General features: G+C 37.2%; 1 long non-coding RNA gene across 1 annotated transcript in view; it reads left to right on the top strand.

The window, feature by feature from the left end:
• The first annotated feature begins 227 nt into the window (after positions 1–227).
• The window catches only part of LOC135576492 (uncharacterized), a 137,352-nt gene continuing 112,482 nt past the window's right edge, over positions 228–25,097 (top strand). Inside the window, exon 1 of the long non-coding RNA XR_010468278.1 lies at positions 228–1,673. This is a non-coding gene — a long non-coding RNA (uncharacterized LOC135576492). The remainder of the gene's footprint in view (positions 1,674–25,097) is intronic.

Below are 25,097 nucleotides of genomic sequence, written 5' to 3'. Positions count from 1 at the left end.
ATGGATTCTCCAGTGAACTTAGGAAAGAAACAGCCTGGAATATCATATTGACCAGTACTCTTATTTTTGGTGATAGGAAGAAAGAACAATATCTTATCTAACCTTTCTAGGGACATAATTATCTTGCGTCCTCTCCCCTAACATCCACTCTTATTTTAAGAGTTGATTGATGATAGAATCTTTGAATACTTTGAAATTTCATTACAATGATTTTTTAATTACCACATATTTTTAATACTCCTTCATTGCTCCCACTAGGTAGATGAGAAGGCTGAACAAATTCAAATATGAAGACACAGAAGGAAATAGTCTTAACTAATGTCGTAGATAATCAATGCAAATCAGAACTCATCAACAATGAACTTTTTAAAATTGAACTTTTTCTACTTTACCCATTTGAATTTCCAAAATATTTTTCTTAGCTAAACAGCATTGACAGTGTAGTGGAAGAGACGTAGTTTTAAATACTCTTTTAAGAATTAGAAGCAGTATGAAATAAAAGATTAATATGCCAGCACTGCAATATTTGAATAAAGATAATTTATGATCTTGTTACACCCTCAGTGTGGTTATTGTCATTTCCCTGACCAGTGCAGCTACATTGCTTTGCTCATCCTGCTGTGAGTCCTTGCAGGATCCCAGGGGAAGCATTTTCTTATCACTGTTGCCAAGGGCATGGCTTACCAACCCTGCACGATCGAAGAAGGGATCTAGTCTGAAACTCATCCTTCTTACCTACCTGGCCCAGGACATAACCTCATCACGGCAAAAAGAAGAGACTATACTGAGGAAATTGATGCAGGTTGAGAACAATTTATATGTCATTTGGGACAAATCACCCCACAAATCATAGCTGTCCAGCCTCCATTCCCTTCCTTAACTGATCTATTGCTCTAACGAGTCCTATTAATATAAGGTCTTGCAGTGTAATTAATCTTCCTCCAGGACACAAGCAGAATGTCAGCCACAGTGGAAGCCTCACTGTTCTCTTCACACTTTGCAACTCTTACATACCCTGTTAGTAGGATTTTAATGAGTAGAAATCATCCGTGTCTTTCAGTGTGAAAAATTTACAAAATAAGTTGAGATTTTTTTTTTTAAAGCAATTTTTTTTTTTTTTTTAATACAGATGAGGGTTATTTCTCCTCATTAAGATGTTAATGAGATGCTGACAAGTGTATGGTATTTTTAACACAATTAACTGTAGGGCTATTTTTGTTCTTTTCAAGCTATTTTTCAATGTGCCTTTTATTTTCTAAGTAGCTCATCATGTAATTAGGGATAATGAAGCAGTTCAGTCTCAAAACCAGAAAACCAACCAAAAAAAAAAAGAGAGAAAAAAAGGAAAAAACAAAACAAAACAAAACAACCACTCAAACAAAACAAAACAACATCCAGACACTCTTGATCCTTTTGAAAGGAAAAAAAATGATAATTTGTAGGGTTAGAATAAACATATACAGATTATATTCATATATTTCAAGAAAAACTGTTCCTGATGCACCATATTAAGGATTCTGTTCTGAAGAATAAGCTTTTCTGTATTTACCCGTTGAAGTGAGCAGCCACTCGCTGAAAACAAAAGCTCCTGCTGAAGATTGCTGAAGGCAAAAGATGGAGAAGCTGTTCTGGAAAGAGAGCTGCATCAGTCTTTGTCCTTCACCTTTCTCAAGGTTAGCAGCTGGTAAATAAATATGCTATTTGGGGACAGAAAAATGCCATTTGAGTCAGTTTGTGTTCGATTTCAGATTTGGGTGCGTAGTGGGAGGTGTGGTGGGGGGACCACTCTGTATTTGATTTTGAACACAGCATTTGTTTAGAGGAGACTGCAAGAAAATGGGAAAGCAGTGGACCCGATTGTGCTGCCGATCGTCTCTGAAATGTGTCTTTGTCACCTGTGATGTCCCTTTCTCTCCACAGCAGCCCCTTTACCTAACAGTGCTTTTTAGACCTTGGCAATTGCTTTCAGTCACATCCAGGTGTCCAGCTGCCTACAGTGGGTGCAGTGCGAGAAGTAAGCAGTGCCTGGCTCTTCCTGAGAAATGGAGCTAGGAATTACTTATATCTCAAAGGGACTAAAAATTTCATCTAGCCCCACATCACTGGAGAGCAAATGGTACAGAAAGAATTTGAACTTAAGCCTTGATTAAAATGTTATGTTTTTCACCTAACAACGAAGACAGTAAGTTCAACTGCAATTTTAAGGAATACTAAATCTTTTCAAAGACATTTTAAATCATTCTAGTAATACAGAAAATGAAAAGGATGTTTTCATTACGAGACATGAGGAGAATATTTACCTTCTCACTTCCACTCCACTGGCTAGTACAGAAATAATTCAAAGAGTAATCTATACAAATTTACACCTGTACTTAATCAAAACCAACTACTTCCCAACAGACTCAGTCAGAACAGTCAGGGAACTGAGGAAATTACATATGTCTGTTTCACAAATGCATTGCAAACAAAACAAATCAACCAAACAAACAACATTAAACCAGTTCAGTTGGCACTTGTAACAACCACCTTTATCCTTTTAAAGCCATTTTGCAACCAGTGGTTAGAACCATATTATGCCCTGAAAGAAATCAGCAAGAATAATAACACACTACAGGAAAACAGAGGAAATACAGACTTACTTTCCACTTCATATGAAAAGTGTCCACTTTATTTTGTATTTTAATATGAATTCATTTGCTAATCATCATTTTAAAGACACTATTCAGAATAAACTGTCAGATATGCATTGTGTTATCACATAAAAACTTTAGCTAACCTATGATGGAAAACTTTCCTGGCTAATATATCAAGCTCTGACTCTAAGTGCATCAAAACTTCGCACAAGATGGATGTTTCATTTTTAATTTCTATATAAAATTCATGTTTTGATTTTGTTTTTAATTTGTGAAAGCTTCAGCAAAACTGTATCTGAGTATTTATAATTTCTTATAAAAACATAATTGGTATAGGTATGTTTTTTGTGTACATATATATTTTAAAATGTTTATTTTTTCATACTGAGAAGACAAATTCATTTAAATTAGAAAACGCAATGTGCTGGTGGATATTTACACTTATAAGGAAAAGTAGTGGTAAAAGTATTGCGGCAGTATTTTTGGACTTTTTCTACACGGAGCAGATGAATTTAAGCAGCAGAATCAAAGCAGATAAGCAAATAGTAATTTCTGAGAATGCAGCAAAGGTTATGTGTGCTCAACAAGTTCCATTTAAATTTTTTAATGCTCTTCATTTACATTTTTAATCATCACAACTGAAAATTTTGAACTAAAGTACTTGCCAGGTGCCATGATAAGAATTATTAGTAGGGATAATCTTGTTCTCTCTTCACTGATTCTTTGTGTGAACAGATCCTCAGACTCTATGAGTAACCATATTTTATCTTTGCACAATACGGTACAACTTTTAATTCCTTACTGGGCCAGATGGATAAATATGCTGTTATTACTCATTTGGGACTGCTGAAATTTAGAAAAAAAAAAAAAAAAAGTTTATTTTGAACATTTGTGGCATTAAGAACTTTGGAGTTTTAAAAAAGTGACAAAATATTGAAAATTTCCTTAAAGAAGAATATATGAAATTGTGCCTTAGCTGAGAAAAAGTAATCTTCCTGCTTTGAAATTTTATTTTGTGGTCATATTCATTAGTTAGTACCACTAATGTATTAAAAAATATAATTGGTAGACAGACTGAATAACACCAATAATGTATTTCCTAGTATTTTTCCTGTCTTTCCAAGTAGTTCAGTGTCTCTTAAACTGGTTATATAAGTAGTTAAGTGATATTCATCAAGTGATGTAGAAATCCATCAGGTGTCAAATGAATTATTCTGTGTTGATAGATTTTACTCTTCAGAGTGCTCCAGTCAAGGCTAGAGTTCATCATGGAGTATGCACTGTTAATTACTTCCTACAAGCATACCACAGCATAAGATCTCCTTTCTCTCATGCGATTTTCCACATACATTCTCACACATAGACATATATACACCATGATTTCTTTTCCTTTATATAAATATATTTAGATACTGAGAAATGGAAAAGACATTCAACATTTCTCAGCAGATGGTACTTCAGGGTGGGAGTTGCTTAATAGCAGAAAAAAAAAAATCCATTTTAGCATTGCAGTAAAAACTGTTGAACCACTAAAATAGGGTCTTAAAAAAAAAAAACGGTTGCCTTGGTAAAGCCAAGACATCTGGTCTCCTTTTTCCTAATAACTTTAAAGTAAAGTTTCGTAAAGAAGGAACAAACTGTGAAACAGCATCATGCTTCCTTTCAGTCTATTGGCTCCCAAAATAAATTGACTTGACATGTAATACATCCCTGTGACTATGCGTCCAGTTAAAATACTTGATCCATGCCACAAAGGAAATGTCATATGTGGGATCAGTCATCAGAACTACAGAGAAATCACTCCTGGTCTCGAAACAAAATATAGGTGATTTGCTGAAGAACATCCTTAAAACTGTTTTCTTCCTAATAAATGCTAAATATTTAAAACCGGATTAAAAGAAAGTGAAAACTCACCCATAGCCACTCATCACTTGTACCAGACACCATTTGCTAAGCACTGAAGGCATCTTTCTCCTGCACAAGAACACACAACCAAGGGGTGCTGTGTCCAAGAGGCAGGAGCCTTTTCCAGGGCAGCACCTCACCACAGCAATGGAATAGACATCCTTGGCCTCGGCAGCACAGAGAAACAGCCTTTATGCCACCCCCCTGCAACAGGATTAATGAGTGTGGCATTTGCCCACTCATATCCATAGGCATAAAATGAGATACCTAAAGCACACCTCACAAAAAGAGAGAAAAAAGGTAATAGGGCTTTCTCTTTCCTTTACTCATCTGCTTATGAACATATGGGAGACTATATGTCTTTCCTAAAGGAAGCTCATCTCTTGTTCTCGTCTGTCAGGAGCACACTTATCCACAGAGGAACAGATAATAGAATTTCATTTCTGTCGTTGGAGTCCTTTTGGTGATACTCCTCTTTGTAGGAACCCTTAAATGTTCCTTGCACTAGGGAGAACTCTGAATGATTGAACACGAACATCTCTTTCCTTAAATAAACTTGCTTTAGTTGTTGCTGCTGTCAGTAGCATTCAGTTCTCTTGTATCAAGTGAGACACCTTCAACAGCATAGTCTGAGACTTTTCTGTGCAGGTCTCAAAGCCCTGTGGTGCTTTCATGAACATGAGGATTAGGGCATATGTTGAAAGTGAGTGCCCCATGCAGACACTAAGCATTTGAACCCTGTCTTCGGTTTACTCACACCTGGACTGCTCCTTTCTTTAGGTCTCTGTTTTTTGGTTTTTAGGGTTTGTTTCTTTTTTAAGAAACAGTTTCTTAAACTCCCTGTTTAAACTCTCACCATATCTACGCTTTGCATTACAAACCTCAGGTGATAATTCCACGTTGCAAAGTCTGTTCAGCAGTAAAGGGCATTAAAGTTAAGTATTTGTATTGCTGAATCAATGTCTTAAGTCTGAATCTAACTCCTCTCTCATTTCTGTTTTATGAAGCTAAATAGTTGGTAGAAGAAATTTGACAATCATATTGCTTTTTTACTTAGTCTTACTTTCTTGAAAATAGTGTTTCAGTAAGGCATTTCATTTCAGAAAGAGATTCAGACAGGTCCTTCCAGCACAGATGAGTTGATAGTCCCAGTTCAGTGTGATACATACTTACTAAGAAATAGCAATAGCTCCAATTGTTTAAATTAGATTTAAAGCATAGTAAATACATTTGATGAATAAGAAATGTGCAATTTTAACCGATAAGCTTTATTTGCAATTCCAAATGTATGTGGAGATTTATAAGCTTTATTAATAATTGTTTAGAAAATATTATTTCACCCCACTAGCATTTTTCATATTTTGCTCTACTACTGGCCGTTAAGGTTCTAATCGGATTTGACATTTGTTATCATTACCTTGCTCAAAGGCAAATGTGTACTTTGCCTTTTTCATTGGAATGTTCTCACCTGAACAATTTGGATGCCTAGCAAAAATCGTGGTGTTAATTTCAGCAAATAGACTCAGGAACAGGAAGTGATCTGAAAAACAAATAGAAGCATGATGAATGGCTAGATCATGTTCCTTAATGCATAGCAAACATTAATTTTGTGCTGTCATTCATGTATTTTTTCTCCATATTAAAAAAAAAATAAAAAAAAATAAAAAGCTATTAGGAATACCACTGTTTTCAGGAAACCTGAGATAAACCCCCAAGTAGTTGAGAAAAATTTGTACTTATATTTCATATGATAGTCCAATTTCAAAAAACGTTATCTCCCAGCAGCCTCTATAACACACAACATCATAATATAAGAATATTGAGTGAATGTACAATTAATCAAAACAAACAGAACTATTAATTTAAAGCAGGTGAATCATGATTAAATGCTATAGAAGCATCTTATTGGAAATAAATTTGGCATTAAGTTTTTCTTTTCCTGGGTGTACTCCTGCTCCTTTTCAAGTAATTTCTGGCATTTTGTCATTTATTTTAGTGACACAAGACTGTCTCTTCCTGGGCAAGTTCATATTTGAAACTTAAGCCGAAGAATTGCAGTAGGTCATTGCGTGGGAAACAAGGAGAGGTTTCAACTTGCCAACAACGGCAAAGGTATTTTATAATGATTGCATTAATAATCATAGCTCAAATACTTGTCCCCTTTCTGTCAGTTTCTCAGTCCTTTCTTTGTCTAGCAAGAGAGGAAATGTCATTGTCATTCATTCCAGCCCTCCCCAACACCTTTCTTCCTGCTAGCTGGCTTAATTTTTCCTTTCTGCCATAAAGCTATACTCACAGATTTCACCATAAGACATGTTCCTGAGCTTGGGCAAAAGGATTTAAATGTTTTCTCAAATTAAGGTGTCTGTGTTGCTATTTCTATGGACAGTGAACTATGCATACAGTTTTGCAGAGAAATTGCTTTAAGATGATCTAGTCTCACGGGCATAAAATTTTTGTAAAGTACTGAAGCTTTGTTTATAACTTTGATCTCTTTAGAATATACCAAAAAGATTAACCTTTTAGTTTTAGATGCCTCACAGCTATGTGTCCTACATGAAAAAAGAGGACAGAAAGTACCTGGAAAGAGCAGTTATGGTTATTCTGCAATATCTTTTGTAGTACTGCCTAAAACTCTCAGAATGTTTCTAAGTTTGCTTTTAATTTTATCTTTAAAATAAACAGTATTTTTGTCACATAAATTTTCTTCTCAAATATGTCTCATACTTTTGGTTTGTCAACAGCTTAGCACATCCACAAAACAGTGAAGCAGCAACATGCTCTGTTAAAATAGAATTAGCACAAATAATTCCTGCAGGTAGTTGAGAGTGCACTGGTTTTTTTCTACTGCTTTATTTCACTGTAAAACACTATTATAGCTCAACAGATAGTCCAAACCTGTGTCTAATCACAAAGTGAACTGAGAACTGTGGTGCTTTAGCCACCCTATAAAAGTCATTCCAACTCTTTTTCTAACTCCAGTGCTTTGCAAAATTTTTGTCTAGTGCTTTAGTTCAACCTTCACATAAAAGAGACACATTTTACTTAATTCACGCTCCCTTGCATATTCCTGGCTGTTGGACTGAAACAGTCAGTGAGCAAGAGCACACTGGAGGTCAGCAATTTCATTCCTCAGCTCTCCGGGAAAGCTGTTTGTACTGTTGACACGTGGGCATCAATAAAAGTAGCCTGATGGTCACTGGTGAACAGGAATCACCCACCTATCCACTGTCTCAGTCAGCACAAAGACTGCACCATTGCTGCGAAAAGGTTACAACTCCAGCTTAGGGGCTTCTGCATGTGACCACTGGCTCCTTGAATCCGTCCATGAATATTTTTTCCCTAGAACCCACACTTTTCACCTACGTTGTTTCTAAGAAATCTTTAATTTCACTTGGAAGGAATACCTCTAACACCTCTCAAAAGTACTTCTTTGCAGAAACTTTCTCATCCCCTGCAGAAGAAAGATTACCTCAAAACAGTTGTGACTCCAGACTGAGGTTTGGAAAGCAGGGCCAACATTATTCAAAAAATACCTGTTCTTCCATCAACAGAGTTTTAACAAAAAACTTCGTCTTTTATGATGGGAGCACATTCCCATTTCAGGCAGCTTCTGAGCAGATGTAAGAAACTGTTTAAAAGGCTTCATGAATGCTTGACTGGGACCTCCCAAATTTCTAGTTAGCCATCAAGCCCTTGTAAAGTGACCTAACCAACTGGCTTAGCTTTACAGCTGTGACTCTCATGCAGCAAATCATTCAGCTGTCCTTAATTAAGTGTTTCAAAGTTAACTTCAAAGAGGTACACTGGAGTTGGGTCTAAATTTTAGCATATCTAATGATGCATTGCAACAAAACCAAACCTGACTGAAGGAGAAAGCAGAATTAGACTTCACAGATATTCATAACAGCAGTATATATTATAACAGTGCCAGATTATGTTTCTCAGTACCCCTATTGTAGGATTCTCCAAACTTATTATAAGCATTAAACATATACAAATGCTTCTGCACAAGAACATACAGAGATTATCAGAGGCAGCTGGCACACTTGAGGTTTGGAAAACCCAGGTGTGAGTCCTCGATTGGAGTCGGGCAGGCTGCCTTGAATGCTGGATTATAGCTATTCTCACTCTGTGAAAATATTCCTCAGCTACTCAGCTGGTCCACAGTACAGTTAGATTTCATGTCTCCCAATTATGTGTTTGTAAATGAGTGATACTGTGACAAATTTGGTAGCATAATATAGAACATATTAAAATGAATACCCTCCCTAGACTTTTTTAATAGTGCCAGTGACTTGGGCCAGGCTGAATAAAATGGAACCCAAATGCTCTTTTGGCAAGACATTCATTTCCAGATGGATCATTTATACCATTTTAATTTTTCTAGCTAAACTGTATTCCTGCTAAATGAGCGTGTTGTGTGTATTTACAGCTGTGGCGATCAATAAACCATTTAATAGAGGTATTAGCGGTAAGCTATCTTGGAATATCCGTCAGGCTTAAAGTACACACAACTGTAGAAAACTCAGAGCCGTTTCTGACTTAATATCTATAAATACATCATCTCAAAGTGAAAATTAAAAGGTGTCATGAGATTTAGAAATTCATAAAAATATTAAAAATTACGTATGAAACCAAATGTGACCTGATTGAGAAATCTCTATCATGTATCCAGAAAGGTGCACTTTAATATTGATTTTAAAAAATTAGGAATAACATTATTTTCATATATCAGGTTCTCATCTTTTTCCTGAATTATAGCAGCTACCACAACTCTTCATATATGTGATGCCTAGAGAAAACTGTAATGCACAAGGTTATTTTGCTGGCCATTAACTGAAATGCTTAGCATAATTACAGGATCTCCTAGGCATCATTCCTTGTAAATGGCAGATGTGAAGGGTGACAAGAAGAATATTTCTTCCTTAGTTATAAATATTTACTGATCCTCTGGGTCTGCCTGCAAAGGGGAATAAGGCTTTTACAATCTTTATTTTATTGCTATGTGGTTTCACTGCATGCTTCAAGCATTTATTAAGGTTTAATATTGTGACTTTGTTATGCAGCTATGCCCAGAGTCAATAACGGACACAGGCAGCTTTAAGTTAAGCAATTCAATCTGTAATTTTTTTAGGCTTTCTAGTGTGACATCTGTGTGCACGTGCAGGGCTTTGCACTGGTCCTTGGAAGAGTGAGGGGTCTGCAGTGGGGAAACCCCAAAGTCCTGTGCTGGTGGTCAGAAAACACACTGGAGGGCATCTGTCATCAATCCAGCCCCTTCCCTGGGGAGTGTTCTAGCTGTAAGCCAAAAGACAAGGTTAAATGGTTTTATTGCAGCAAGTGACAAGAGATCCATGAGATCAGTAGGAGAGAGGCAGAGAGAAAATAATTACACACAAGCAGGGGTAGGCAGACCTGACTTCACATAGGTTTGAGTTCTCTCAGTCTCAAATAGGCTGATTTTCTCTTTATAACTTATGCAGTGCTTTTTATCTCTGGTTTGTTTTTTTGGTTTTTTTTGGCTTCATGCTTCAGATCCTTGGGTTTTTTCAGTAAAGATTCAGATATTCTTGTATGGGGGTACATCTTTACTGTAATGTTTCAAGGCAGGTTACACAATATTCATTTAATATATTTATTTCGATCAATTAAAAAAAAACCTGCACAGTTTTTGAGTAGAAATGCCTGATATTTTGTTGATTGCTTCTCATGTTTCTCTTAGAGTGACTGTTCAAAATGAGTCATGTAACTCACTTGACTCACTCTAGTTCTTGTCATAGGCAGAGGAACAGATCGCTGCTGCTTGCATTAAAGTGCCATTGCATCCAGATTATTCTGAGGTGTCTGACAGCCTCTCCAACACTCAATAACCTCTTAATGCTGCAAATGGAACCACATTGCTATGCTTCATGACAGGGACAAAGCGAAACATTAGACTAGTTTAAGCTGGTCTAATATAAACTTAAGTCACAGGCAAAATGTATGAATTGCAGTAGAATTGAAGTCTAAAGCAGAGAGGCAGGTCACTAGGTCCCTGTCTTGATGGACCTGCCAGGCTAGGAAACCACATACATCTAAGATAGGCCTGATTCTTAGTTTTAACTATGATGAAAAAATAAGCAAAAACAGCTTGGGAGAAGAAATGTATTTTATTAAGCTAGCAGTTATAGGGGTGCTTTTGAATATAAGGAAATTATTCTTCTTTGGGCTTTAAATAGAGAAATTATCACCAAATTGTGGTCAATTGCAGGTCATTCTGCTCTACCACTATGGCAACTCTGCAGTGAGCCAGACTTCTTACCAGGCAGCAGTACTGGCACCCCTGAACCCCATCCTCACTAGCAACGCTTGAGGACACAGGTCTGTGTCATGTAGATTAGAGAGAAAGATTGTAATGATCTGTAAGCCCTTCTGTATTTAAGATGTGAATGTGTTTGGGGGATGAAGTGTCCTATGATGAGTTTTGGTCTAGCACTGAGCAAACCAAAGACTTCAGTAGTGCACTTACAGATACAATGAACTGGCGAAAGTTTTGATATGAACAAAAATGAATTTTCACCCAGTTTTTTAGAAGCATGCTAAGTAAACCAAAAACTCACTTCAGTCAGTCAAAGCACACTCATCTAGAGGGGATTTTGATAAAAAAAAAAAAAGGGGAGGGGGAGGGGGAGGTGCATTTTAAAATTTAATCTAAATTAAACATTGAAATACAAAATATTTTTTTTACTGAAATGTCAAGCTAGTTACTTGTTTTTCTCTAAAGAATTTGGGGAATAAACTTCTAATGCAAAATACAACAAAACAAGTTTCAACAGGAAAGAAAGTGTTTCTTTAGAAGCACTTCTGCCTCAGGAACCATAGGCAGTACATATCATGACTTAGACCAGTAATTTGCCTATGTTAAATCATTAAGCAAAGACATGGATTCCTGGGACCAGCTTGCAGAAGTCATTTTTTGTACAAATAAAAGGAGTCAGACTGTCATAAGATTATTTTTACACACTTGTTAACTTTACATTAACAGTGTCAACATATGAAACAAACATCAAATATCTGCAGTATGCTTGCGAGCTTTGCCAGATCTTGACTCATGTAAGGACAGAACCACTGACACTAGCTAGCAAATTATAATAATTTATCTCATTTCCAATTTTGTACCCCCCTGTATAATTTTAACCATTTTTACTGTTTCCATTCAGTATCTTCCTGTAGTGCTTCCCTTGTTTCAGAGTATTCAGGTTCAAATGCTCTTTTTGAGAAGTTCTGAGGGAAATTCTTCAAAACACATTGGTTCTCAGAGAATATCCCACTCAGTCTATCTTCTTCCAGATGTTCTTCCCTCCAAAGACAATTGCAGTCTCTAACTTAGAGACACAGGTCCTCCTCCTTTGAGCCTGAGATGCTTGCTTTAAAGGACCTTCTCAGCATCCCTCTGACTTCACTGTCACTCTGGCCCTGGGAACTTTTTCTGGGAACTACTGACTGAGCACCCTGCAGTCTCTTTCGAACACTCTGAACCCACCAGCACTGTCCAGGTCTCCCCTTTCTGATCCCTGGCCACCCATGGTGGTCTAGGTCCCCCTTCCAGCCCAGCCACCCAGGGTTGAGTCAGCAGCCACTGAAGAGGTATTTGACTATAGCTGATGTCTGAGTTTTACCTGTACTTTGTCACCAATTTGCATTTATCTCTTTCACTCAGCTTTGAATTTGTACATTTTCAGGAACTTACCACATTTGAGGGCAATGTCTTCCCATCTGAAATGGGCCAGTTGTTCAGAAATTATAGGTTGTGACTGACACCTAGCCAGCCAGCATGGCTGAACAAACTTCAGTCCCTATAAGCACCTAGGTTTAAATCAGGATTAGAGAACCACAAGAGATCATCTAGTTCATACCAAATCTGTTATTCTTACTGTAAGAAATGTACTTGGAGAAGTTGAAGTTCAACCATGTCTGCCTTTCTAAGTATATTAGTGTTCAAGAAATTGTTAACAACACCAGGCAGAATACCTGGAACAATGCCATTTACCTTCTCATTCTACACATGTAATCAGACCCACTTAATTTATTTTAATAAAACTAGAAATCTGGTGTTCTGCAGTTCCCACATTACTTCATAATGTATTGAAAGTTTATAAAATATAGCACATTAGTAAACTGTACTCCACAAAGAGCTTTATTGGGAGACGCTGCGTCAGCAAAAATTACTGAGGATAAAAACATGTCATACTGCTTTCCCAATAATTTCTCAACATAGACTCACTAGTTTGATTCATTTGGCTGATGGGGAGTTCATAAAGAAGGAAAAAGAGAAAGATTTTTAGATATATTCCTGATAAAATAACCCATTGTCCTTTGCTATACTACCTGTCAAAAGTACAACCACTTCTTTTACCTGTGCAAAAACCTCCATCATGTCTCACAGAAATAACTATAAAAGCTCTATGGTTTATTTAGCATTTTCTTTCAGCTTTAACAGTACCAGCCAGAGTACCCCACATTTCCTTTTGGTTTCTCCCATAGATTTACAAACATTGTAACTGAATAAGACTGAAGAACAGGTTCCTACATTACAAAAATTTCCCACCTTGAACGGCAGCCAGAGGCAAAAGCCTACTCAAGGCTTCCTAGCAGGAGGTTAGGCAAAATGGAATGTTACTGTCCCAAGGATACGGATTAAATTAGTCAGCACTGAGTAGTCAAGCTTGCTAAGTTTGTTTTCACAAGGGGCTGGAAGGTTTGTTTTCACAGCAGAGGCTGCTGTTTCTGTTAATTCCCCTGTCTTGCCTAGCAATGGCCACAGCCTTGCAGAGGGACCTGACCATCAGTGGTGCAAAAAAAAACCCAAACATTCTCCAGAGATCTGACACAGGTGAAGCAGACAGTAATCAGTCTCTGGAGGACTTTAACTTAAGCTTCACCTAATTGTAAATTTTACAATTATGTAAAGAGTAGAATGATGTAAAAGAAATAGATGAAAAAAGAGTAAGAGGTGCAGATGGTAGTGCTATTATAGCTATCATTTTGCTAATAGACTGTAGAAGACAGAATCAACTGAAAAATCAGTAAGAGTTTTGGCAGTGACCTCATATTTCACCTGTGAGGTGACACACATGCAATATCATGCTTCAGTCTGTGGGTAGAGCAGTGAGCAAGATAATAGGTGAATAAAGCTTCCCCTTCACTGTTTTATAGCACTTTGGAAAACTGATGCAGGGAAGAGCTAAAGGAGTCTGTTCTTCAATTCGCGGCATCTGATGGAGAGAATAAAGATTAAAACAAAAGAATCTTTGAGTGAGGCTCCTCCTTTAGTGTTGGGTCACATTTACTCCTTATTTTAGTATTATTCTTTCTAATTCATGTTATCTTTCTTTGCATGTGGATATATTGAAGTGATCCTCATTGGACTTGATAACGTCATTTTTACCTTCACATTCTGTTCATTCTCATTAGTTCTTCTTCACTGAACACATTTTCGCTAGAAACATGTATTTATACTTGCCTAGACAAAAGAATTTCTATTCATTTGTACTTTTTACAGTGTTTAAAAATTTAGCCCTAAGTACATTTTTTGGAAAATAATTCACCAAATATATCTGTGTCACACTGCTTTTCTCTTCCATTATAGTCTTCACTTCTTTCAAGTGCTTAGAACTGAAAGAAGTCATATTTACATTTTACCTCATGCACAATACCTTTCCCACAATGGAGTATAATGCAGTCTTGCAAATCCACAAAAGCCAACTTGGATAGGGCCCAAAGCTGCAATCCAATTGAAACCCTTAACTATTTTTTTCCTCTGTCCTTTATTCAGAATAGTAATGGGGACAATATTTCTTTGCACCAGACTACCCAAAGAAAAATTCATCCACTAACAGAGGCTTAGAATAAACATTTCAAGACTGAAACCCATTCATCTATAAATAAAGATGACAGGGTTGGCATTTTCTGAAAAAAACAAAGATTATCTCTTTATAGTGGCAGGAGACTGAGAAAGACCTGATTTCTTTTTCTTCCCAGAAAGATTTTTTTTCCCTCTTTGCTAAGTGGCATTGATCATTATCTTTATATTGAAATGTAACTTATGAACAGCCATTGTAATTTAGACTGCATACAAAGTTAGGAGAAACTAAGCATTTAGGGGTACCTTCAGGAAAAAATGAGAGTCTTCTGCTACCTTCATATGGAAGTACAGAAATTTTAAAAATAATCTTCATCTCTAACAGCATCAAATTTATTGACTTTTCATGTTCAGAGTTGGCAGTGCTTAAAACTAACTCCATATATACACAGTGCACTTTCTTTGGGGAATCAAATCTGCCATATATCTAATGTGTAAGTTGCATTCCAGTAACATAAATTTCCATTTTTATGTCTCTAAAGAGCTCTTTTTTTTTTTTCTTCAGAAATAAACATGGTGGGTATTTTTTTTTTTTTCAGGAAACCAAATGTGTGATTTAAAAACATAGTCTTCCTAAAGGGTTAAAAATTTCCACGTTAAGACGCAGGGGAAAATCATCAAAAGAGGTAGAGAAAGATGAAGACAAAAAACAAGTCTGGGACAACATGTATGGATGACCTGCTAAGTCTGGAAAGCAATTCCGAGTGCAGTGGATTAGGAGATACAATTTTAATACCTCTTTAGTAAGGCAACAAGAATGCTTCATGAGGCACAACAGTACTGTATTCCATACCTGTTTAGAATCACCGTTTTTGTTATCAGTTTCAAGGACATGGATAATAAAGCTGACCAACACCTAAAATAAAAATGTAACACACTCCTCTATCATGTAGTGCTCCTCTTCTATGGAGAGCTATACTCCTTCAGTGTGATAGACAATGCTTTTCTGGGAAGATAAACCTGACCTAAGAGTTTAGTGGTTGGTTTTTTTGTTTTTTTTTTTTCCACATATGAAATCACTCTTTATTCCCTGAATTTGGCTAATTTCCAAACAATTTTCCAAGCCTGTGTTTCAGTTTCCTCCTGTGAAATCCACTGTCTGCCTGCAGATGCAGAATATCAGCTCTGGTTCCTGCTTTGTCAAACTCCCTCAGCAACAGGATGCCCCTGGGAAATTCCTTACAGAAAAGTGCAGGTTCCCACATGCATTTCTTCATCTTCTTGTCTGATCACCCACATCTGACCTTAGGCCAAGCAATGAAGGTGCCAGACAGGAAGCATTGACTGTAGCAGAGCTTCCCAATACACAGAGAAATCCTCTGGGACAACATCCAGCTGCTCTATACACAAAATGCAGTACATAATAGATAACCATGTGCTAAAAGAGAGCAAAGTGAACTCAGAGAATTGGAGCAGACAACTCAACATTTTCAAAAAGTAATAATAACAACATACTTTAGTCCTTATTATTGAGCTTCATGATTCTCCCTGTCTGTTCTGTCACATTGACCAAAAAAGTCAATGAAATTATAGGATTAATGTTATAATTAGTGTGCTTCCTTCTTCTCCAATTTGTCAGCAGTTACCTTTGTGTGTGACAGGCAAGTGGAAGTCTTTTTAGCTTTTTATCCTTTTCTAATTCTTCAAACAGCCTTCTGTCTCCTCACTGTTCTTCAGCTATAGTGTCCAGTTGCTCCTTCCTCCGTTCCAAAGTCAAATCAAATTTAGCATCCCAACAGGAGAAAACACATATATTGAGCTCACTCCTGTCAAGCTCTCCAATTTATTTCTATTTGCTTTGCAAAAAAAATAAAAATAAAAATTAAAAAAAAAAAAAAAGTGAAGCATAGAAATTAAATGTGTAAGCTCACAACTGCCAGTAGGGGCAACTATCAGCAAACCAAAACCAACTGCCTTTCAGTGAGTCACAAACTGCAGCTGAAGAAACTTGCTGCTTTCTTTTTTTAACTTGTTCCCTTTTCTTCCTGCCAAAGATTACACAAAACAAAACCTTCCACCCCAAAAAGCAAATAAGAAGATTGACTTTTCAGAAGAGGGTGGCATCTCATCATCATTTTCTTTGCTGATATAAAACCAGATTTGATTTTCTCATTATGGTTCTATGACTCGCCTATCCACTGCAACTTGCCTGTCCTCTGCAGCTCTCTGTCATTAAGTCACAAGTGGATCACTGCTAGGTCTGCCCTGTGTTGTCCCACTGCTCAGCTGGGTGCAAGTGGTTGAATGCTTGGATGAACCAGCACTCAAGGCCTGGCCAAATGCTGGCATAGATGCTCTGAAGCTGTGCTGTTGTGATGCTGAGCCCAGGCAAACGAGCCCTGCCAGTATGAGCAGATGATTCATGCTGTCTCAGCTCCATGTGGATGCAGCTCTGGGGCTTCAGGGCTGGAGCTGAAACATAGGAGCATCACACAGACAGGTTGCACCCATCCTTGTGAACACGGAATGTTGCAGGCTGGGGCTAACAACCTGGACTGCTGCAAACTCACATATATTGCACCAATTATAACTCTTTACAATTTAACACTGTATTATGTAAGGCTCTAAGGGCTCCAGTTAGAGCCACAGTCCTGCGCTGGGTGCTGGAAAAAGCGTGCAGTTCCGAGGTGGACTGATGAATACTCTGAGACTGATGAGTACAGCTTGTTCTGCAGCTAAGCTGTCCATAACAGGTTGCTTAGGTAAGAACAGCCTCCAGATCAAAATGTGTATATCACTGTCCCAACCAAAAACAGATGTGAGGAAGCACTAGAGCTTGAACTAGCTGGGAGCAATGCTTAACTGAGTATGATTTATTTAAAAGCATGCATGTGTACAAAGCACCACAGAATAAAGCACAGAGAGGGAGCAGAAACTTAGTCCATGACTGAACAAGCACTGAAGCAGCCACTTACTGAGGAAGCATAAAGAGCTTTTGAATTAAAGAGACTTGAAACAAAGAAGCTCTGTACTATTGTTTGATTCTTGTTGGCTTCAGGAAATCAGGATTTTATTTACTGTTTTGAATAGCTGTGATTGCTCCTAAACTGTCTGAGACATAGTCAACTTATCTTTTCATCTGGAAGCAATACCGAGAGCCCTGAAACATGGTGAGCCTCTCAAGTGAAAAAAAAGATTGTATACAAGGCATGACTTTTCCTTATAGGGTAAATGTTAAAGTGACAATATAGCCATTATGAGGGCTGATGTCTCACTCTTGCCACAGAATGTCAAAGTGAAGCTATGACTTAGGGCTGTTAAACCTTGAATGCCAAAAGTAGACAGAAAAACAAAGTTTGGGCAACTGTGTTATTTTCGAACTTTGTCTACACCTATGGAATGTTTAATACTTCATTTTCACTATAGCAAAATTTGTTAATGTGAAATTGTGGATTAAAAAAAATCTCTCGTGTCGTGACTTCTAAGAGCTGATAATTCCCTTACCTTTTAGGGTAATGTTAATCAGAGTTCTTAAATCTCAAACCTGATCTGAAGACTCTCCTTTGTGTCAAATCACAAATAGTGTATGTGATGTTGTCTTCTCTGTTCCTGATTGTTGTGAATATTAAGCAAATGATAACTGTGTTGAAATATTCATATTTCCATGACATTTAGAATCAGTTCAAATGAAGACTTCCTTATGAAAAGGAGGATGCATACTGAGGGCTCTCTTGAGGCTCGTGATGATGGACAAGTACTAGAGACTGAAATTTATGTTTATGAGTTTGGGACTTCATCATCTGTGGAGTAGTTTGCTCTCATGATCAATGCCATCTTCACTACACTATTCTTCATCCACCTCAGAGGTCCTTTCTTCTACCGTATCTTCTGAGCAACCAGACTGTATGTGCATCTTCCTATGCCATAAGTCTCATGAGATCAAATCTCTATGGAAAGTCCTAACACAGTTCTTTCCCTCGTGAGACCCATCACCCCTGTTTAGCTTTTGTTTAACACAGGATAAAGGCAGAGAATGAGGCCTGGGGATGTAGGGATGCTACCTTCCTGGGAAAGTTTTTAAAAGTTGCCTCTTTCTGAATGTGTTTTCCCTAGTGAGTACAAAATGCAAAATGCTGGCTACATGAGGAAATAAAAGTTTCTGACTTAAGCAAAATTTCCAGCAAATATTCAAGCACAGAAATGTTGCAAGTGTGTTATCAGCCATGACACTTTGGGTTTACATTTGGACTAAAATTTCTATATACCTACATTTCTTTTTGTGGATAGAGAGCAAATGCACCAAAATCACTTAACATCATCTTATATTTGCATTAACATCCTTTTCTGATATTTTATGATATTTCATTGATAATGAGTGCATAACATCACATAACATAATAATAGTGTATTAGTTTAATGTTGCTTAAAGAAAAACATGGTAGGAACCTTTAGCTTCTTCCTCCACATCACTACCTCATTAGAATAGTTCTGTGTCATCCTTTCTACTCTGTTCATAAGGCTGGCATAAAGCATTATCACTCAACTGTTTCCTAGTAAACTGTTTAGGGGTAGGTGAACGTTAAAAAAAAAAAGTGGATCATGGTAGAGAAAACAACATCAAAAAAACAAGCACAGATTTTAAAAATGTTTGGCCCTTGGAACTAGAAATCCAAACAAGTGATGAATGCAGCCTAAACATCAAGAAACAGTCATGACAGTGTTTTACACAAAAGCATACTGTGCCTTCTCTCAGAGTACAGTATTACATAATATCTTGAAGGTTTTATGAGAATGAAATCATGTACATATGGTTTAGTGGTGGCCTTTATACTTTCATGGGAAATGGTGTTCTTTATGCATTAACTTATTCACAGATGAAAGGCAGACCCTGTAGCATCGTCGTGTTCAAGGAAATATGCTCTATATGGATTATTTTTTTTCTAAACTCTCAGCAAAGACTAGCACAGTCAATTTCCCAGAAGCCACAGTCTAATAAACAGGGAAAAAGTAGTTAGACTTACTTGTCAAAATAGGCTCTTTGCATGAGCTTTCTTCTCTGCTGCTGCTGTGACAGTGGCTTCGTATATTGATGTCCAGCTCTCAAAAGATGTGGTGCTGTGCTCCAGTCGCTCCTCAGCAACCACTTCAATGAACATGACATCTACACAACTGTCTCTGATCTAAATTCAATTTATTTCTCTAATCTTCTATTTCTCTTTAATAGTGTCTCTTTAAAGGGAAAACTTTGCTGGGTAGTAGAAGACAAACATATCTTCTCTTTTTTGCTTCTCTGCCCCTTCTTCATCCAAAATGGAACAAGGTGAATGAAATTTCATTTACTTTTTTTTTTTTTTTTTAATAGCTACCTCTTGCTCTCTCTCCCTCTTTCTATGATTTTCAGCAAAGCCACAAAAAGTGAGACACAGTGTCATGAAAATCAGTTCAAGTTTTGCTCTTGACTTCAGTAAGTTTTAGCTATTGACTTGTAGAATGCTTTTCCTTGAGCTGAAATAAAAATTACCTTGATAATAAAAACTTATATTCTAAATTAGTGTATTGAGGTAAGGTTTAGATCAAAACTAATTGTATAGCCTGTAGTAAAACCTCAGTGACTGGGAAATGTGAACTACAGACTTTAACAGCAATATGATAATATTTCACCTATTCTTCACCAGTGAAGCTTTTTCCAAATGTACTCATGCATGGTTTTGGCTGAACTGTTAAGAGTTAATTTTCCAAGCCTGGTGCTGCCAAGAGCACTGAGACAGAGAAGTTGAGAAGGCATCTTTCTTATTCTTATAATTATCGAAAGCCTCATACTATATGTTTTAATTCCAAGCCCTTGGTAACTTTCATTCAAACTGTTTTGTTTTAATATTACATGATGTGGGAATAGATGTGTTTAATAGGTAGAAGCAGCAGCTAAAATCCACAGATACAAAATGAACAAATAAATCACCTTGCATTTTGTTGATAAATTATGATCTGCATGGGAGGCTCAAAATGTTTTAATTTTAATACAGAATAAGTGGGAAACCCACCAGTGCTGGCTCATGCTATATGTCTATAACATCTTATTCACCAGTGATCACCATTGCTTATATAAGGACAGTCACATAAACGCTGTTGCCATGGTTTCTTTTGTAACATATAATTTTTGATAGGGTATTACAAGATTTTAAAATCAGATTTGTTTGCACAGCCATCACTTCTGTTCTTTGGAAACTCACAAGACATTGTCCAGGTGACTTTTCTCATTGTAGATTAAAAGCCCAAGACTTTTGCTGCTGACACAACTACAGCATAGATACGCAAAAGTGCATTGTGAAGTTATTCTCTTAATGGATTTTTTTGGTAATCTTTAGTTGATTTAATGCAATTCAGTAAGCACCCATACAAATGCATCCTCACGACCAAAGAGACAGCACTGTCACCAGCAGGCACTGCTGCATCTTAGCATTAAGTTTTTATATTGATTTATACAACATTTTTCCATAACCTTTAATTAAATCGAAGACCCAGTGGAAAGTAAGGGTTGTGCATGACATTTGTGTGCTAGTTATGAAGAATACCCAGAAGAAAGTGGAAGGAATCACAAATAGTTGCCAGTGTTGTTATTTTCAGTGTTCCAAGGAATCATTTGATCATTGCTATCATTTCTTGCAGGAGGTGAAATGAGCTCCTAAACAGCACAAGGACTTTTCCCAGAGAGAGAGTTCACCAGTCATGTGAGCAAGACTGGACTCTGTGAGCACTTGTCAGGCTGAAAGCTCTTCCCCTCTATGAATGGGTGAATGGAGGAGGAAGCAGCAATGCCTAGGAGTCTTTTTGAGTGACCTTTTATCAGTAAATTCTCCAGACACATAATGTCTCTCCTAAAAAGTTACCCAAACACTTTTCTGGGTGAAAACCAGCCTTTCTGAAATACCAGGAGGTTTCAGAGGGAGATGTCATCTAACGAGTCACTGTGTATTCTTTATGTACATTGAGAAGATTATAGATAGAGGTTTTCCCTGACTCGCTCTGTCTAGAAGGTGACTCAAATACAGCAGACCTCATGTTTAAGTGAAACTGGTGATGTTGAGAGGGAGCCAACACCCAAGAGCAGTCCAGAGAGAGCACTGGCAAAAAGTCATTCTATAGGCAGTTTTCCAGGGAAGTGAAGAGGATATTCTGGAGAAATCATCAAAGAAGCCCATATTTAGAAGTTTAGACATGGCAGTACAATCTGGGCTGTTCATAAAGGTATCCAGTGGTAATTCCCAAACCATGGACAACTCCTTCATATCAAGTGTATAGTTTTACAAAGTGATTGTCAATGAGGTGGCTAAGAGAATGATTGACAAATTATTTTTTTAATTTTGAACACCTTATTATTTTGAAGCTCTTATTCACTCGCAATTTTTTTCCCTTACAGCACATGACCCAGACAGAGAGGCAAATTAAATTGAATAAATACAAATCAACTTACAAAATAATTTACTGTTCTTTTCAGAAAACTGACAAAATTTTGAAATCTGACACCCTGAGACTCCCTAGGACTTGGGAAGCAGAATGACTTATAAAACTCTTGTTCCTAAATTGGAGTGGTTGGGAAAGAAAATGCTAAACACAGCCACATTTTCATCTATAAAGAAAAACTGTCATTGGTCCAGAACTGAACATTGCCTATTCTGGGCCTTAAGCCAGGATGATTTACTGGAGAGGGAAGGAGGGGAGGAGGGAGGGAAGGAGCCTACATTTGGAGAGAGAATGAGGAAATGTTTCTTTGGCAGGTTGATTTAAAGGAATGGCAGCTGTCTGAAACTGTTTGGGGAGACAGCATCGTACAGCGGATCTTGGGGGAAGGTGGTTACTGGGCACACAATGCAGACAGACATTGATGTGCAGGAAATGGAAAAGCATGTGAATAATGTACTTGCACACACTTCTGAAGCTTTGGGAGCCTGTAAATTTTGAAGGATGATCTTTTTCCTCTGTAGTTTAATATGTTTCAAATAATGAGGAACAAACCGAATCCTTGTAGCCTGCAGTAAAGCTGTACTGGAAGACAGCAGCTGTCCACCACCTCCCTCTGGTGTGTCTCCAGGTGAAAGACATTCACTGGCTTTCCAGTTCAGCCAAGCTTGTGGGAGTCTCAATAACATAATTGGAGTTTAATGAACATAAAAATTCCAAACCTGAGTTCCAGCAGGTTTTAGTACAATATTTTGCACAGCTCGGTAGATGATTCATGGAAAAGTTAATGCATAAAACTGCAAGACATCATCTCTTCTGTCATGGTGCTACTCCAAGTCCCTGTGCGAAGGATCTGCCAACAGATGGTGGGTGCTGTTACAAATAGGAGACCGAGGGCTTTCATTTTCATGCACTGAGGTGCAGCACATCCTGAACGGGCAAGGGCTGCTTTAGCTTCTCAGCCCAACAGGCTTCAGTTCAGACTGTGCTAACAGACGGATTGCATGTGTCAAAGCTACTGGAAGTGCTCCAGTAGGTAGTATGGAGAGCCTGGTGCTAAGATGCTTTAGATACAGGGCATAAGGTGGATTTTACAGGGTGAGTTAGAGGTACGTATTGGACATGTGGCTAAATGAAGGAGCATGGCCATGGGACAGGCAGGAGAACCTGGGTGCCACTCCAACCAGCCTCCACTACCCATGAACAAGGGCTTGTTAGTGTGAGTTCAGGGGCAGATCTTGTTGGCATCTTCCTGTCCTGTCTTTCATTTATTCTCTTGCTTTCCTGCAAGACTGGCAGCTCAGATACTGGGTCCAAGAATCATGACTTTTCCCAGAGCTGTTTCTAACCTTCTCTGAGGACTGTTCTGCATTAATATTCTCTACTTTCTATGTTGAACAAATTTTCCAGAAGGCACAAGCCAATTTCCAACACATTTTTTTTTCAGAGATTCAATCTTCTCCTATTCTTCTAAGGGGCTAAGGATGTCCCTGACAAAGTTACCTCACTTAATCCTAGAGACTGGTGAGAAATTTATTAAAAATATTGTTTTATGCATGACAGAGTATTGTGATACACAGAGTATACAATACTTTAAATCCCCTAAATTTCATTATTGTTATGCACAATGTAATATCCAGAAATTTTCCTCAGTAAACATTATTAGCATACAGTTGATGCAGTAAATCTGGAAGGACAAGATCTTGTGCACCTTTGAGACAGTTATGAGTCACAGTTATTTTATATCCCTATGAGAAAGTATTATAATGCATTTAAGTCTCTATCCCAAACTGTAACTAGGTTAACAGCATTTTGCCTTTCCACATTCCTCCGCAGACTCAATTGATATGACATTCACCATTTCTTGTCTTGAATTATTGCATAATGCTGAAATGTGCTGTTAAAGACTTCTTTATTTTACCTTATTTTTATTCAGTGAATGAATGAAATAACTCCTGCGAATAATTTGTACATGGGTTGGGTAAGCCATAAAATATTTTGTGAGACACTGAGATGCAAAGGTAGCATATAAAAGCTTTGGATATTTATAGTAACAATTTGTACGAAATTAATTTGTGAATAAGCTGAAATGTAAAGATACAAAGGAGAAAAATAGAACAAACAAAAGCTTCAGGGTAAAATATTATATTTGGAAAAGATGGCAGAAGACTTGAGTTGTGAGGAAAGATTTACTAGCCCATGGAAAAAGAAATGTGAGAGAAACTGTAATCCATGTAAAGTCATTAAGAATAACTGCTGCAAATACTAGAGACACTGGAGAGACAAAATTGCGTTAGCAATAGAGTCCATCTAAACAGTCAGAGAAGTGAGCTGTGAAATGAAAGAGCATATTTTTAAGGAATGATGTAAAAGAGTTGGAACAAATAAACGGCTGATTGCAAATGTCCACATAAGCTCCCTGCAAGACTTGAAGTGCCTGTGATGGTTTTGTATGGGAAGTGACAAATATCCTGAGTTTCCTAAAACTATGAATAGTATCTATATATTTTATTAAGGTAGAGAGAGAGAAAGAAAGGAACTGGAAAAACATGGAGAGAAAATTCAAATGTGAACCAAAGGAGCAAGGCAAGCCACTTTCCACAATCTGGCACTTAGCATTCATTAGTACCTCATATATGAATTTTAACTTAGCCAAATATAAAACCTGCTTGTTATAGATTATTATATAAGAACAGAGGTGAAAAAACATTGCAGATGAAATGTTGGAAATTTTTCCACCAACTCAAATGGCATCATGGTTTCAGTTAGAGAGACATTCCCCATTTAAACATCATGCCTGAGGACTGGGGGCTGAATTGCACATTCATTGGCAAGAGCTAATACAGATCCAGCACTTCTGTACCTTATCTTCAACGTCTGCTGTAAAATTTATAACTGTCTTAAATTACTGCAGATTTGTCCATAAGTGATATATTTTATCTTTAATCTAATTAAAATCTATTTGAGGAAAAGTTTGCCATTAATAATATAAATTTGATAAAGCAGTCGATCTCTGTGTGTTAAAATTTGAAGAAATTTCCACTTAATACGCATATCAATATTGACTGAATTGTAAAAGTAGTCTGAGGCTCTTGTGAGGAACAATAAGGAAATGAATGATTTTGTTGCATTTTAATTTAATATGTAATTCAAATCGCCAGTAGCATAGCAATTCTAGTGTTAATATTGTCTTGGGAGTGATGCAAAATGACAGACAACATAAAAATTAAATGGTTTGGAAAACACTGGTCAGAATC

The sequence above is a fragment of the Columba livia genome, chromosome 1 (assembly GCF_036013475.1).
Source record: "Columba livia isolate bColLiv1 breed racing homer chromosome 1, bColLiv1.pat.W.v2, whole genome shotgun sequence".
Taxonomy (NCBI): Eukaryota; Metazoa; Chordata; class Aves; order Columbiformes; family Columbidae; genus Columba; species Columba livia.
Note: the sequence above shows the minus strand (reverse complement) of the source record. Positions and strands in the feature narration are given on the sequence as shown.